Source organism: Mauremys reevesii, linkage group 16 (genome assembly GCF_016161935.1).
Source record: "Mauremys reevesii isolate NIE-2019 linkage group 16, ASM1616193v1, whole genome shotgun sequence".
NCBI classification, from domain to species: Eukaryota; Metazoa; Chordata; order Testudines; family Geoemydidae; genus Mauremys; species Mauremys reevesii.
Window position 1 is genome coordinate 28,283,012 of NC_052638.1, and position 18,010 is coordinate 28,301,021.

Genomic DNA, 18,010 nt, shown 5'->3' on the forward strand with positions numbered 1-18,010 from the left:
CAGTGTGGAGAAATAAGGATATAGGATATTTTCACAATGCTAAAGCTAATATACTATACACATTGATCCTAAATTGCTACTTTCTTTGGCTTCTTTTCTCTATTTGTGATAGACCACTGAAACCAACAGTTATAAAGTTGTCATTTTCCTATGCATTTTTCAGTATAGTCAAGATACTGTTCTTAGAGTTAATTAAGGTCCTGTTGGAGTCAGTAGAAAGAGTTCTCTTGATTCAATGTAAATGTACTTATATATGTATAATAGAGAAACATAAAAATGATTCCTTTGAAAATGTATATTGCATTTTAGAATGAAGAAATGAAACTAAATTTGAAAATCTACAAATATTTGTCTTTGAACTTGAAAGTGCCTCTTTCCCGCTGCCTTCAATCCTCCACTACAAACAGCTCCTAGATTTAGACACTGACCTCCATTGGTTTGTACCTTCGGTAGTTATTTACACCTATGCAAAGCAGGTGCAAAATGGTACCATATCACAAATCTCTTGCATGGGATTGCACTGAAAACTTTTTACTCACTTTGCAGAGATAAATGAGTACACAAGGTGCAAGGCAATAGTGAATCAGGTCACTAACATGGAGAGGTTCCCTATAAACTGTAAGCAATTCAGTGTTTCATGCTTTCTGTGTTCAGATATTTAGGAAGAAAGCATGTGCATACAGTGTTGGATTCTTCAGCTCTTTAAGAATAAGATAGCTTATCTCAAGAACCAGCTTGTTGCACTACATAACATACTGGAAAATGAAAGCTTTGGAGAGAAGTTGTTTAGAAAGGTGACCATGCCAAAAGCAAGAAAGTGGGGGGAACAGGTGTAGAATGGTAAATGTGAACTGGGTTACTGTGAATAAAAAAAGAGAAGAGAAGATGATGTTGTTCAGAAAGGATTGGAGACGGTGCACTGAAAATTGTCTGAAGGGTTTTTGGTGCTGTGAGGGTTTTCAAACATGGGTAAAGGATGCAGTAGGTTTGAGGATCTGATTAGATGCAGGAGCTCTGTTTCTGTTCACTGGCAGACAAATGGTTAACACAGACCCACTTTTTTTGCACAGGTGCTTAGGAGAGGATAATGAGGCAGGGCTGGAGACTGCTGCTCAAGCAGATTCTTAGGAAGAAAGTAGTACTCAACAATAGTGGCTGTTTGGGAAAGTGAAGGTGGTTGCTTTGAAAGAGTAGTTACTACAGGGGGAAGTAAGAAGCCCAGGGTGAGTGTTTGCTCTTATTTTCTAATCATTTGTGATCCGTTTGGTTTGTTGCCTCTGATGTAAATATTGTCCTGTGGACATAAAAAGGAATGTGGCTAGCTTGAAAAACAATGTCTGTGGGGTTCTTTGTGATTCTACCTGCTCACAAGGGGCAATGAGGGAACCTCCCTTCTATTTTTTAGGGTAGGGAATAATGATTTGCACTGTTATTTTCAGTAGAATAAATCAATACAGGCTCATTATTGTGATGCAACAACTGTTGATGTGGACTTAGTGGAAAAGGCCAGGTAGGGTTTGGATGAAACTGAGAAAGGAGAAAATGGAGGGGCTAGAAGAGCAGTAGAATCATCATCATGATGAATGGCTATGTGGTTACAGTATTTGAAAGTGATTTTATGCTGAATTTTTAATCCATTTGGCCAACATGAAGAACTGATGAAAGCAGAAATAGGTACAAAGTTTTTTTGTGGGGAAAAAAATTTAGTAAGTGATCAGAACCTTAATTTGGGTTTGTGTAATTAGAATTATAAAAGGGGGATTGATTAAATAAAAAACCTTTTGAGATCAGTGACCTGGTGCAGGAAGAAGTGAAGGCGAAGGGCAGAGTGGCTTTTTTTGTGAGCATATCTGTGACTTTCCCAAAACGTGTGTGAATGACAGTCACAAAAACATCTGTGCATGTTCTCTAAGAGATGCTATGCTAGCAGCATTCTTATGAGTAATTTGCATAGCAAAATGTCCTATAAGCTGAAAGCAGGAAAATGCATCATGGCCAGCTGAGCACTCTGCAAAGTGTGTGTGTCAAGGCAGGCCATAGGGTGCTGAGCATCCATGTGTGACATCCAGGCTGTGGTTGTAGGCGAGCTGCATTTTCAAGATGTTGTAGTCTTTGAAATTCTTGTGTCTCTTCTTTATGAAGAGAGACAGTTTTCTATACATGCACAGTCTACAAAGTGGCATGTTGGAAGGGCCAAGATTGTCAAAGAAGCTAGCTTTCACTTCTTGTTTCTGTGGGAGCGCTTCTGAGAGGTGAATGGGCTTATCATATTAGAAAGCTACTGCATTCAGGATGGTTAGGCCTTGTAAATGACACTTGTCCATCTGGTTCTTCTTTCATCTTCTCTGATGCCTGAAAAGACCTTGCAGTGAGAATATAAAGTAACTTGATGAGTACCTTGAGAAACTTCCTTTAATTTTATTTCTGTTGCCTGCAAATGTTCACAGCAATTTTCAAGAGCTCTTTATTCAGCCAGTAGAAAAGAAAGTATTTGAACTTCCTTTAATTTTATTTTAGTTTTACTTTGTCTCTTTATTACCCTGTGAAGTGCTTAGCTCATTAAAACCCTGTGTTTTAAAAGCACCCTTTAATTGTGGGTGCCTCTGTGTTGGGATGTCCCACTTTAGACAATTGGGTATGCCAGATTTAGATACCTAAAATTAGAGGCTACTTTTGAAAACATCTTTATAATTAATAAATCGTTGGTCATAAAAATCAGATCTGAGTCCATTGAAATCAGTGGCAAAGTTCCCCTGAGCTTCATTGGGAACAAGATTTGACACTTAATCCCCCGAGTGACATTTGAAGAATCAGTACCTGACCACAGAGCACTAGCCAATTCCTGAAAGGGAGAGGCCTGTCAAATTCTCTTTTTGTTCCTCCCTTGCTCTCTTCAGTTTGGCCTCAGTCCACACCTTTCTCCTTCAGCCACTCCCTCCTCTTCATCCTCCCCCTGCATCTTGTCCCCTTTCCCCATCTCCCTTCCGGAGTCTCCAGGAATCCCCTCCCAGAAAACCTGATTTTAAAAAAAATGGAACCCATGGAAATAGCGTGGCATTTGCAAACTATCACTTTGCTTGTGTGTTATACCCCTTTCCCTGTTTTGTCAGTTTAGATTGCAAGCTCTTCAGGACAAGAGCTGTCTCTTGCTTTGTGTTTGTACAGTACCTAGCACAATGAGGCACCAATCTGAGTTGGTCCCCAGATACTACTATAACATAGTGAATAATAAAATAATGCGATTTTGGTTCAGTAAGGTTTCTCCATTAGCTTTTAAACCCAAGAGTACTGGAAGTATTTTCCCCTCATTTGAGAGAGTCTACAAGGTCAGCCTTTCTGTGTTAGTCAATCCCAAAGGGAAAAAATATAATTTCCCCTCAGAATGCTCTACAATTTGAAGAATATTTTGAGCGCATTTCAAAGCCTGACCAACACTGTTTGTAAGCCAGAAGCAATATGTATGGTGTGGAATACACACAATACCTTGAACTGGATGACTAATATGCATCTCCTTTTTTCAGTCATTATTTTCTACCTGTTTATAAGCTCACAAAAAACCAAAACCAAAATCATATCACAAATCACTATGCCTCCTGCGCTGCAGGAACACTGCATTTGTTTTCTTTACACCCCATCAGCTTCGTTATGTATAAGTAACTATCTCAATGAACCATTTCACACCAAGTTGTATATAAATTCTCCTGCAGCAAGACTACGGAGAGAGGGAGTGAAGAGGTCTCCACTCCTTGGTGAATATTTCTCCCGCATTAACTGGTAATGGAAAATATTATTCAATTTCCAGACTTCATCCCTCCTTGAGTAAGAATGGCAAATCCCCCTCGCTATAGATGTTGAAGCAGATTATGGAACCTTGTATTTAAAGTTGTGGATGGAAATCTTGACCTTGGGGCATACCGCAGCTCCTGCTGCTGCTGACACTCATACACATGTGCTATCATGGCACTGTGCTTAACCAAAAAAGTGGCATGCCAATTTCAGTATGGTACCGCTGCAAACCAGAGTGAGATCTAGAGGCTCTGTCTGCCTAATGATTTAAGATTAATGTTTCTCTCACTGACAGAAGTTGATCCAATCAAAGATATTATCTCACCCACCTTGTGTCTCTAATGATTTAACAGGTCTTCTAGAACAAATACACCACGTTTATAACGTATGTTGTCGTATTTGTTTTCCATTCAGATAGTGTTCCTGCATCCCCACCTTTGACTTCTGTTTTTAGTTTCTCTCAATGCTGAGATTTCTGTGTATTAAGGCAGAATAGCACAATACAATGTATGTACCTGGATGGCAAGAAAGATGTACAGAGCTTTATAAATCGTGTGCTGCTGAAGAACTCTTTATTTAGTAAAAGGAAGAATGAATATTATAACATTACAATGTTTAACAGTATCACCTGTGAACTAAAGTCACTTATGAATTAGAAACCTCAACTCAAACTCAGGCACTCAGATGCTATACTGATGGCAGTCATAAGTTCCTGGATGCACAGAACAAAGGCATTTTACCCCTCAGAGTAGGGCTAAGTGGATAACAAGTTTCCAAGTTGGCGGTAGTCTAAAAAAAGTGAGATTGTAAGATCTTCTGACCCTAGTTTTAAAACTTGTAGGAAAGATGTATGAGGTAAGGAGATATTACAGGTCCTGATCCTTTGGAACCATGGGACCAAATTCCAGGCAACAACTCTTAAATTACATAGCACCATTGATATATTCTACTGCGTCTTCCCAGCACAAACGCTCAGCTATGACTCAGAGTTAAAAATGCTCATTGATGTCAGTTCAGACAGTGATTATTGTTGATTAACTTATTATTGAGGGTGACTTTTTTTATTGTGTTTTTTTCCATTGTGCTCCCTGCCATTGGCCTGCTGTGTTGAAAATGGGGAGTTTCACACCCAGCAAGAGATAAGGTGTGGATTGAACCCTTGTCTACTGTTACCACGTTAAATAGTCAAGTGCAGTCCGGAGTTTTATGTCAAGTTATCACTGGCTTAGTCCCATTGTAACAACCACTATTCTCTCTTCTATTAAAGATACAGAAAAAGGCAGGGGGAGATTGAAGTATTTGAAATGTAAAGTATTAAGTAAGATTTTCATGGGTACAAATCCTAATGTTTCAGGCCATAAATCAAATGCAAGAAACTTTTCATATGGGAGGGTTATTCCATAACTATTTACTACATGTAAACTCATATAGCATTTCTCGCTCCTTCCTCCAAAGTTTTGGGTCACTTAGAGATGGGACACTTCTCAGTGTGCCATTGGTCTGATTTCTTATGCAAATTCCTATGCTGGCCATGTTGCTTTGTACAAACCACTTAACCTTTCTGTGCCTCAGTTCACCCATCTGCAAAATGGGCCACTCCAGCCCAGAGGCTTGACACTGGTTCTGTTCCTCTTGAGGCTTTCTGTAGCCCTGGGTTGGGTCAGAAGATTTAGCCTTAACTGAGAGAGATGATCATGCTAATAAATCCCAGATGGGTTTTTAATCATTGCTACTGTGCATTTGAGGGCATTGTTGTATGGAGAATGAATATACATTAGGGAAAGGCTTTAAGAGGTCAGTAATGCATTACCATTCTAGAGAATTACATTATATGTTTCTAGCTATTTGTCTTATGATAATAAATCTAAATTTTGAAGTAGCTTTTTATTTCTGCACTTAGAGAGCAGCTTATCCCATGAGTGAATATTTTTTTCCAATAAGATTGATTTTTTTTCTTTTTTTTAGGAGAACTTTTGCATTTCTTTGAAATACAATGTAATTCAGCTGAAATGCAAGCTAATAAAAGGGCCAGGGGTTAGGAAAATATCAAATTCATCCCTGATTTAAGCAGATGCAACTCCAAGGGAGGCTGGTAGGCCTAATTTAGCTGATACGAAGTGTTGTAAATTGCAGTTGGGATGTATCTAGTAAAAGAGCATAACCTGCACTAGTCTGGCATTGAGTCGGTATGTCAACGAGTGCAACCTACATGTGCCAAGGAAGAAGTAGTAGAGGATGGATAGCAGGAACAGCATTTACAGTAAGAGAAAGGAGCAAGATAAATTGGTGGTGACGATGTTTCTGTGATAAGTTGCAGAGCCATGTGATAAACAGCATAGATTATGCACTTATAATCACCTCATTTACACTCTGCATGCTAATTCATCTCCCTGGGGATTTAACTCCAAATCTCTGAGCAGATTCAAACAAACACTATTTTTGAAAAAGCTGATATACTGTTTCTTCTTTCTCAACAAGTGTTTGTGTGGGAGGGAGAGAGAGGGATTGTATTCATTGTTTTGGGGTTTTTTTCCCCCTCCCTAAAATTACACTGAGCCAGGCCACAGCAGGGCCACCCAGAGGATTCGGGGGGCCTGGGGTCTTCGGCGGCTGGGGGCTCTGCCACCGCATTGCCGTCAAAGACCCGGCACTTCGGCGGCGGGTCCTGGGGCAGAAGGACCCCCTGCTGCCGAATTGCTGCCGAAGACCGGAGTGGAAGAAGCTCCGGGGGCCTGGGCCCCGCAAGAGATTTCTGGGGCCTCCGGAAAGAGTGAAGGACCCCGCTCCAGGGGCCCCGAAAAACTCTCATGGGGGGGTCCCTGCGGGGCCTGGGGCCTGAGGCAAATTGCCCGACTTTTCTCCCCCCTCTGGGTGGCCCTGGGCCCCAGTACTGGGCAATACTTACTCCTGCACTAGTGGCAAATTTCGGATTTGACCTACCCCTGACTATCCCCAGCCACAAAGAAATCCTTTACATCACTGAGAAGTGGAGATTCTCCCCTTTCTATTGAGAGATGCAGCACTTCTGTCTTTGGAAAAAAACCTAAGTTCTCTGACTTTAAATTGTCACAATTGTAATATATAGAAATATTGTTTAATTTTTCTGGCTCTCTGAGGCCTATCAAGTTGAAGACATGGTGGTAGGGGGATACCCAAAGTTTTGTTTAAAAACTCTCAAATGTTTATATATGCTACAATATAAGCAATTGTTTGGGAGGAACTGCATAACTCATATTCTGGCTCAGGGGTCGGCAACCTACGGCACGCGAGCCGATTTTTAATGGTACGTTGCTGCTTGCCGGAGTCCCAGCAGGCAGCAGGGTGCCATTAAAAATCCTGCCCGGCCCGGCCCACTCTTCTCCGCCCTCCGTTCCCCCCGCTCCCCTCCGTGGGTGCAGAAGCTTGGTCCTGCCGGCTCCTCAGCCTCTTCCTGTAGTGTGTTGGGTTCCTGCCCCTCCTCCGCCTCTCCATCCCTCCCTCCCTGCCGGCCGATCAGCTGATGGCCCTTGCGAGGGAGGGGGTCGGGAAGGAGCAGAGTCAGCGTGCTCGCTGCTCCCAGCGGAGGCAGAGAAGAAGTGGGGGCAGGGCCTTGGGGAAGGGAAGGGGGTGGAATAGGGAAATATCTCCTCCAGCCCCCTGCCCTGACCCCCCATAGCTCCCCCAGACCTCTGCCCTGAGCCCTGACCCCCCCCCCCACACAGCCCTCTGCCCTGAGCCCCGCACACACACCCAGGCCCCTGTCCTGAGCCCTGTACCCCCTTCATACACACCCAGCCCTCTGCTTGACTCCTTCACACATACCCCCACGACCCCAGCTGGGACTCTGGCACCCCCCCACATACCCAGACCCCCCTCCACCCCTGCCCTGACACCTGCACCCCCTCACATCCCCAGCCCCCGACACCACATGCACACCCACTGACTCTTGCACCCCCACATCCCCACCCCCACCCAGACCACCAAACGGGAGCTCCTGCACCCCCCCCCACATTCCCACCTGCACCCCTCGCACCAAATGGGAGCTGCCCAGGTAAGTTCCTCACACCCAAACCTCCTTCCCCAACCCTGAGCCCCCTCCCTCATTCTAGCTCCTGGCCAGACCCTTCAGCCCCAGCCTGTGCTCAGTGCACTCCCATCATCAGCTGAGTGCAGAGAGAGGGAGAGAATGGCCAGAACCAGGGAGAAGGTGTGTGGGCAGGGCCGGGACCCCAGACCAGCAGCGGGCTGAGCGGGTCCGGCAGCCAGGATCCCGGCTGGCGGGAGCCGGCAGATGGAACTCCTGAGGGGCAGTGGGCTGAGCTGTTCAGCCCACTGAAGGTCTGGGGTCCCGGCAGCTGGCCCTGCACAGACTGCTGCTGGTCTGGGGTTCTGGCTGCCGGACCCTTGCCTGCCGGAGTTCCGGCCACAGGCCCCGCTCAGCCCACTGCCGGCCTTGGTGAACAGAACCCCAGACCAGCAGCGGGCTGAGCGGGCCGGCGGCATAAGATCAACATTTTAATTTAATTTTAAATGAAGCTTCTTAAACATTTTGAAAACCTTGGTTACGTCCAAACTACCCGCCGTATCGGCGGGTAGCGATCGATTTTTCGTTGATCGATATATCGCGTCTCATCTAGACATGCTATATCGATCCCCGAACACGCTCCCGTCGACTCCGGAACTCCACCAGAGCATGCGGCGGTAGCGGAGTCGACGGGGGAGCCGCGGACATCGATCCCGTGTCGTGATGACCCGAGGTAAATCGATCTAAGATACTTCGACTTCAGCTACGCTATTCATGTAGCTGAAGTTGCGTATCTTAGATCGATTACTCCCCCCCAGTGTAGACCAGCCCCTTGTTTATTTTACAATACAACAATAGTTTAGTTATATAATATATAGACTTGTAGAGAGAGACATACTAAAAAATGTTAAAATGTATTACTGACATGCGAAACCTTAAATTAAAGTGAATAAATGAAGACTCAGCACACCACTTCTGAAAGTATCAGAGGATTCCGTGTTAGTCTGGTTCTGTAGAAGCAGCAAAGAATGCTGTGGCACCTTATAGACTAACAGACGTTTTGCAGCATGAGCTTTCGTGGGTGAATACCCACTTCTTCGGATGCAGTTGCCGACCCCTGGTTTGGCTGCTTCTCAGTAGGCAATATGTGTATCTGTGGATAAATGTTAAAATTTAGCTTCATTCGGTTAGGCTCCTAAATCTGCAATTTTAGGCACCTGAATTTGAAAACTGTGGTCTATCCTTGCCTATGAACATGTTTATATCTAACCGATATAAATTATGGGAGGAGTACTGTGATTTCATGGTAAATCACTTAGGTCTCCTTGTGTTAATTCTTAGTGCAGGAAACCAATTGTTGAACTACCCTACATAAGAGGAGTGGCATGACTTTATTTGAACAGCGAAAACCAAAGCATGGTTGATTGTTTGCAGCAAGCCTTCAAATTCTTTCCTTTTTATTTAAAAAAAATATGCACATGTAAATTATACCATATGACACAGTTTAAAGAACCTGAAATGCTTTGCAAAAAATGTAATACAAGACTGTTATGAGACAGTATTTGTCATATTCCACATACAAGGTAAATGAGGCTCAGAGGGCATAATTCTGTCCTCATGTGTGCTGGTCTGACTCCGTTGACTTTGACAGAGTTACTCTTGATTTTACACCAGTGTAACTTAGAGCTGAACCAGGCACCGAATGGTCTGAGTGACTTTCCCAAAGTGACACGCCAAGGCAGTTGCATAGCCAAGGATGGAGCTCCAATCTCCTGCCTCCTGGCCCTATGCTAGGTCAAACATCTATTCTCTATAATAATGAACTAGCAAACATGTCGATTGCAAGCTAAATATAATTAGTGTGGCTCAAATATCTGCTTATTGTTGTATGCCATCTCAAAATCTGGGCAGTGCTGAAAAGCCATTGAATTTGGTTTTAATTACTAAGTCAGTTGCTGCCATGAATGACAATAAATGATTTATAAACCACACCAACTGAGACCAGTTTCAGAAGGATTTTTCCATACAAGCTCTTCAATGCTCTGGGGGAAAGAAAGGCATTAAAAATCAGAGCGGGACTACTACCAAAGGATTCTAATTAGAGCAACAGCTATATTGCACTTTCTGTAGCAGAAATATCTTGTGGCACCTTATACAGCCAACAACTTGTATTCAGAACTGTGATAGTAATGCTATTGCAAATTAATTACAAACATTTTGTTTAATGCTTGACTTTTACCGTTGCTCTGTGATACTGTGTATCAAATACAGCAAGAGAGAGAAAAAAGTCTACATTTCATGAGTGAAATACAATGCCACTTGTTTTTGAATGAAATTTTACTGAATATTTACTGTTTCAGAACAGGCAAGAGATTTTTGTTAGTGAGACAGATTTAGGGTCACTGTCAACAGAGGGACTACAGTTCACAATTTTAAGGGTACATAAAACACTGGCCGTATTCCATAGCATGCACTACTAAACTGCAGACAACAGTAAAATTTCCCTGTTGCAGTATAAATATGGTATGAAAGTCGATTAACCAGTTTTATGTTATCTGAGCCTGCAATCCATCTGGACTCAAATTACAAAGATGAAAACTGAGTTTTAGCCACAGTAAAATAATAAAAATGGAATAGAAAAAGCAAAGTAGTACACATTGAAACTTGTAGCAAACAAAACTGGTACTTCACTGTGTATGATGCCCCGCTTAATTTCTGTGGAATAACTGTCAGTCTCTACCATGTAGGATTGAGAATGGTAGCATTAAAGAAGAAAGGCCTATTTAATTTCCCCACAGGCATGTATAAAGTATGTTGTTGTTTTTACACATTCTAGGCCTGGGTTTGTGTTAGCGTTTGCGTTGATCTGAAGGGGTAAGTGGGAAGACAGATTCTAACATCCAGGATGAGACCAAATAGGCCTGGATGTAAAATATCTTTGGTTGACTATTCATAATGTTCTCCAAAGTGGGCCAAGATCATGAATCAAGTTCTGCATAAAGTTTTCCACCTACTATATGCTTTTTGCTGTACTTTTCATGGTGCCAGTGTATTTGTATTTTAATTTTGAACACTTTTATATACTACTGCAGCTTTACAGTCCAGCCTGATATTGTTGCCTGAAGTGTTTTAGACATTATTAGTTTGCATCTTTTTAAACTGCATATTATGTCAGGAAACTCCATATTTTAAAATCTCCTTTTAAACCCAAGTACAAAAGGGGAGTGGGAAACAAGATCACGTAAAACTGAATTGTCCTCCATTACCAGTGTTTTGAAAATAGGTGCAAACAAATCCACAGGAACAGAGCCACACCATAAAACACACATTTTTTTTGTAATTTATGTTGTATGGGCCTGATCCTGAAATCACACATGAACAATTTTGTCCACATGGGGTCTGAGTCAGCTCCCCCTGGAGTCAATGGGAGTCTTTGCATTGACTTGAGTGAGCTTTGGCTCGAGGTCATGGGGAGTCCCACAGATTTACTTTACATGTTAGTATGATAGGGCTTCTAAGCTGAACCCTGTAAGGCAGTTTTGAAACACAGCTCTGTTACTGACTGGAAGTTTGGGGCTAACCCTGTGTTGAAATTTTAAATATTCCATGAAATGCCAGATCTTGACCAACATGTTCAAGTGCACACATACCTTCTGTGGCACAGCTGGGAAGATAGCACACGTCTTCTGCTTCCTGTCTTCAGGGGCAGCTCCAGGCCCCAGCACGCCAAGCGCGTGCTTGGGGCGGCATGCCGCGGGGGGCACTTTGCCGGTCCTGTGGCTCCGGTGTATCTCCCGCAGGCGTGCCTGCGGAGGGGCCGCTGGTCCCGCGGCTTCGGTGGAGCATCCGCAGGCACGTCTGTGGGAGGTCCACCGGAGCCGCGGGACAAGCGGACCCTCCGCAGGCACGTCTGCGGGAGGTCCACCAGAGCCGCGGGACTGGCAGAGCACCCCCCGCTGCATGCCGCCGTGCTTGGGGCGGCGAAATGGCTAGAGCCGCCCCTGCCTGTCTTGTACCTTAAGCATAAAATCTCCTTTCTCTCCAATACCCGAGCCATCTCTAGTCCAGTTGAGTGTGGCCTAAGACCCCCTAAATGTAACTTTCAGATATCAGTCACCTTGATTTTTGATAAGAAATACCACCTCCTATCTCTGATTAGATAAAACTGCTTCCATGCTCTCCTGATGCATATGCCTACCAGCCAAAGCTTCACCTCTACTGAGTAGCATGAGTTCTTCTTTTAATCAGTCAAATAGGATAAAACCCAAACCAAGAAATATTCTTTGTTAAGCATCACTTTCTCTGTAGCATGCCCACTACTTACGGAAAATAGGCACAGCAACACAGTGAAAGTGCCGACTTTAAAAGAGCATTCTCTTTTATAGTGCAGAGTCATAATCATGAGTATTAGCAGAATCCCCTGTTATCTACATTTATTGCTGAACTGCTTGGTAAATAATATGCTCTTGATTTCTTCTTACTCTCTGAAATTAAGCCTATTTATTGAAGATTGTTAAGTAATTATAGCTTATAATTCTACAAAATGTGAAAATAAAATTGCTTCTAACCAGGGTTCATATATCAGTAGAAATGGAGATTAAACTCATGCCAGCAGGAGTTTTTCCATGAAATTCCAAAGAAAAAGAGCTTGGTCTAAAAATATGAGAGTGATTCTCTCTTCTTCCATAGTGATGTTGTGAATATTAATGGAGTACTTTAAGCAGACCAGTTTTGCAACGAGAACATAAAATCCCTATATCATTTAAAAAAAAAATTGTCAACTCAATGCTGGTTCAGTTAAATTACACACGTTGTTACATGCTCATGAAAATTGAAGTCCTAACAATGAGACTGTTTTAGACATTACGCATCTCAAGGTCACAAACTGAGCATGTAGAAATAAAAAGATGCTATAATGATTTGTTGTTATTAAACAGGCATCCTGATGAGTTTCTAAACAGAAGAATCTTAATAAAAAGTATTTACATAAAAGCTTCATTTTTACTTTGCTGTTTGTCATTCTATTAGACAAACTAAAAGTAATGCAGTCTTTGCAAGGCACACTAGAAATTGAACCTTGTATGCTTATTTAGGGAGAAAATAGTTTATATGTCTAGTTACTGAATCAGTGCTGTTTTATGCGTGAAACAAGGGAGGTGAAGCTCTGATGGGGGTGAAAAATGTTTGCAGGTTGCTGCTTATTTTTTAGGGGAGTGGGAGGCAAGATTACATATCACAAAGAAAAGGTATTTGCATCAAGGAAATTCGGATTCAAGTTTTAAAAACAAGCCAGTTGACACTAGCTATTGTGCACATCATTATGCCATGCTATTATAGTTATACAAAATGTTATTTCAAGAGTACTGAAAATGCACTGCATGCTAATATTTCATTCAGGGGACTGTTTCTAAAGTGACTTTCTGAATCGAGAATCTATGGAATATTTTTAAAAGAGAACATGTGTTTGCAACATTGTGTCTAGCTCGTGAAGGGTGAAAAAAGACTATTTCCACTCCATGAAGACAAGACACAGATGTCTGGAAGGAAGTTCAAATAAACAAAGTGCTGGAGGTCCTATTATCATTGCATCTTGCTGCTGCTCTTCTTGTATCCTTCCGCTCCAGAGTTTGAGGCCAGGGTATATGTCATTGCACAGAATATGAACTGCTAATTTCCATGTAAAATAAGATAGTCAAACATTAACAGACATATTAATAACAGTTTCAGAATAAAAACATATTAAATATATACATGCACACATTAGTTTGGAATTCAAAGGAGCACAGAAACAGCCCATTAATGTGACATGAGTTTATAGGTGTCCTGGATATTTTGGGAAGGTTTATCCAGACTTCATTCTGTAGTATGGACTTAGTTAAGATAATTGTATATTGCACAACACTCACACATACCGCTTGGGAGTTTTGATTGACCTCTGCACAGGTTGGAGTCACCTTCTTGGCTGTCATTATTTCCTGTCTGTAACTTGTGGAACAAAGAAACACCTTTAATAATCTGAATTGCAGTAATTCAAGGGCTAGAGTCTTAACAAGTGGCTCATCTGACACTTTTATAAGGTGTCCGATGCTACAAGTACTCATGTTTGCAATAACATAGGTGGTTTCTCTTAGGTCTTTTCCACAGAACACACTTTTCTTCAAGAAGGCAACGTAAAGGAAAAACGGGAGATCTGGGGAACATCACATCAGATGTCATTCCCCCACTAGGCACTTATCATTTACAAGTCTGAGGGAATAATGAATTTATGAACTTATCATGAACTTTGAGTGGTATGTTGCAAAGAACTATTTTTGAGAGGAAGTGATGGATGAATATTTAATGGATGAAATAATGTGTGTTATGTAAATGTAAAATTGATCACGAAGACAATATCATATGTAGTGGTCTTGTAGCAGAAGGAGGAATTATGAAAGGTTCTGACAGATATCTAGCTTTTCCATCATTATTTATTGACCAAATGAGTATTCAATGTTGGGCCAGATTTTTTTATTTTATTTTATATTTTTGGGGGGGGAAAAGACTTCAGCACTCACAATTGGGGCAAATTTTGCACATTGCCAGATGTGCCTTAGTCACCTGATTGAAGAGGCCAGTAGCTGTAGTCCAGACTTCTGACAAAATGTTTCCTTATTGGAAAATCCCCATTGGTCAAAACTGAGACTTTTTGTGGTTTCTGTGAAAATTTCCCAAGTCCAGGATGGAATTTCTGGTCAGAGAGAGATTGAGGTAGACCCACAGCTGAGTAGTTAGGTTACTCACCTAGGATTTCTGATTCAAGTCCCTGCTCCAAATCAAGAAGAGCAGGGATTTGAACCTTGGTCTCTCTCATCTCAAGTGAGAGCCTAAGCACTGAGCAATTAGTTGTGTGTGTGCTGGAAAGATCAAGTTTTTGTTCCAATGTGGCATGGAAAAGAAGGTTGGAACCTCTGATTTTTTCCCAGAAGAGAATGTTTGCTTTCCAGCTAGACTTGTGGCCAGATCTTTCAAAGTTATCAGCACCCAGGAATTCCCATTTAGAACAGTGTGAACAAAAATTAAATATTTACAGTGGAGGAATGACCTCTCTTTTTCAAGTCCCCCGAGTCCCCTGTTCTTTCAGAATCTTGTCTTCTTTGGAAGATGTGTTCTGTGGGATTGACCTCAAACTATGTACACGGGCTGATATGTATAGTTGAATGTGGTGTTTGAAATGCCACTGACTTCTTAAATTATTTGTGCTAAAACAAAATAAATCCATTTTTATTAATAAGGACATTGTTGGCTCATACCATACCCGTACACTGGAATGTTCTTTATGAACATACAGAACACTCATCAGATTATAAATCTTCATGGCAAGGAGTGTCCCTGATAATGCATGTGTACTATAACGAGGACAAGAGGGTTCCAATTTGCATATGAAGGCACCAGAAGAATGTAAATATTATGTGCAACAATGCAAGAGGACAGTCTGTAACGGAACTTACAAGTGTAATGGGATGAATTCTTGCAGTGGATGGGGTTCCAGAGGGTGTAAACTTGGTGCAAATGTCTATGAAAATATCAAAATAACAATAAAAATGAGAGAAAATAAACAGCTTGAGGAGGAGGAGAGGAAGAGGAATAACCCTGATTCTTGCTATTGTATGTCCCTTCATCACCACTCTAATTTAACACATAATCTGTCCTCTCATTTACTAGCAATATCTGGCTCCAAACTACCAAATGGTTAATAAAAATTTACTCTTGTTGGCCAGGAGTCCTAATTACTATCACATGAAAGCCAAGATTTTCATAAATGACGAGAAACATCTTAAAGAGGCCTGACATCCAGAACGTGCTGAGCATCCATGCAGGAAAGCTGGTCCCTAATTTGGTATCTCATGTTGGGCACCCAAAATCACAAGTTCCTCTTAAATCTTGTCTCAGATGTTTATGGGAGTGATCATTTAGCTTCCCGACACCTTTTTTCCTTGCTCTCTTATGAGGATATCCTCAATACACCAATCCTGTCATTTGCTAACTAAAGCTAATAACTTTCATTCAGTGATGTATTGGTACTATTGCAAGATTTGTTGTGACTTCTTCTGGTTCAGCTTACTTCCATGCTTCATACAGATCAAAAGAAAGATGTACCTATGAAATTACAGTTAGTGATTGCTGTTTTAACACTCTAATATGTCAAGGTTGCATCACGACAGTGGATAAGAGACCTTGTAGGATTATTTGATGGTGACTATAATTGATTTCTCTCAACTTCTAATGCCAGGCCCCCGACAACTGACTAAGTTTATGGTCAGTTCTTTCATATGATGAGACCTTTTTATCTGCTTGTATGAGACTCTGAATAGAATTGCAGCTTTTAAACCATAAAAACTTTTACAAGCATAAATAAGAGTATAATTTTATTATAATAAATGGCACTACTGATAAAACATATACTATATATTACTATTAACTATTATTTTTATTTATTATAATATTTCTAAATGTCAGATTTGTTAGACAAATCTGACATCTTGGGAAGGGAAACTGAAATTCTTGGCACTATTTATCTTCTTTTACTTTATAGTTTGTTTATTAACTGTAGGCTATCATCCATCACTGAGGGGCTGTTACATTAACTATCCAAAGAATGATACTGGTGGAAGGGAAAACAAATGGCAGGACACTTGAAAGGGAGAAAAGAGCATCAAAGGCTTGGGATGATAAAGAAGGGGATGCTATTTTTACAGGGATATTACTTTTCATCCCCAAAGACCTCAGGGCTTCACACACTATATTCAACACCATAATTTCTTGGGTGGAGGTTAGCAGCTAGCCAGCACCCAGCATGCTTCACAACACTGGTAGAGTGGCAAGAGGGGAAAAAAAAGTAGTAAGAGGATATGTTATCTTTAAGGTGTATACAACAAGAGCAGACAGGACCTTGAGGTTTTTTTAAGCCTTCCAAGGGTATATCTACAGCACATTTTAACAGCTGAGGCTGGCCTGTGTCATCTGCCTCAGGCTTGCAGGCCTTGGGTTAAGGGGCTGTTTAGCTGCTGTGTAGATGTTTGGGCTCGGGCTGGAGCCTGGCTCTGGAACCATGGAAGGGGAGAGGGTCCCAGAGTTCGGGTTCCAGTCTGAGCCTGAATGTCTACGCCGCAATTATACAGCCTCTTAGCCCAAATCCTGCAAGCCCAAGTTACTGACATAGGCCAGCTGCAGCTGTTTAATTGCACCGTAGACATACCCTAAATGGTAACCTGCAGGGAACTTATTTTTTCCCCCTCCTTTCAGGATGAAGGGCCTGCCTGAATTGCGGATTGTTTCGTTTTGTTCGGGTATTCCAGATTTGGTCCTTGCAAAACTTAGCAATCACTTTGAATGAGGAAATATAAAGGGAAACATCACATTTAAAAAGGTTGAAACCAAAATCTTAGAGGAGATTTAGAATAACAGAAGTAAATGTCATTTGCGTGCTCCATTCCTTACCCCCATCATTTCTCTCCTCCCAGACTACTAGTATTACTCTTCCCCGTCCCTCAATCTTTATTCCAGACCTCAACTTTATCTAGGTTTCTCTCTTGTTGTCTCAGCTCTGCCTTCTGTGGTCTGTTATTGCTGATCTCCTATTCCCTCCTCTTTGCAGTCAGTTGCTATCGATATTCTGATCCCAACTTCCCACAGCAAGGTCTACTTGACATGGTTATTTACAGCAGACTTTCACTTGTAAACATACAGAATTTAATTGTTATTCTTGTTTGGTACACTGCCTTCGGAACAGCACTGTTGTCTAGCTTTTAAGCCTAATGCCGTGGTGCATTGGACAATAAATGTGAAGGGATGCTATGTAAAAAAAAAGTGTCTTGTTCAGAGTATAATATGTATTTGTTAAAAACTTCGAAGGGAAAGAAGTTTCTCCTATAATTTTAAAGTCTTAGGAGATAGTGATAGCAATTAGCTTCTCTTATAAAAAGTGCAGCGTCTCGGGGTAGGGAGAGTTCTGCTATATGGAGAATTAACTCAATTTGTTCATAAAAATTCAGCAGCAGTATCTTCCTTTGAAAAGACTCAGTGGTCTAATTTTTCTTTTTTTACATGTAACGAATGAAACAGGGTAGCACTTGGGCTCTCATTTGTAGTGAACCATTGCCTTCAATGTGAGTTGTACCCGTATAGTTCAATGACAATATGCTCCAAAAGCTAGGAACAGAAACAAAGAATCTTGGTGCCCAG

General features: G+C 41.7%; 1 protein-coding gene across 1 annotated transcript in view; it reads left to right on the forward strand.

Annotated features, from left to right (window-relative positions):
• The first annotated feature begins 1,107 nt into the window (after nucleotides 1-1,107).
• Nucleotides 1,108-18,010, forward strand: part of CDH11 (cadherin 11) — a 489,120-nt gene continuing 472,217 nt past the window's right edge. The window contains exon 1 of the mRNA XM_039502746.1: nucleotides 1,108-1,223. The gene's annotated coding sequence lies outside the window, so the exon portion shown is untranslated. The remainder of the gene's footprint in view (nucleotides 1,224-18,010) is intronic.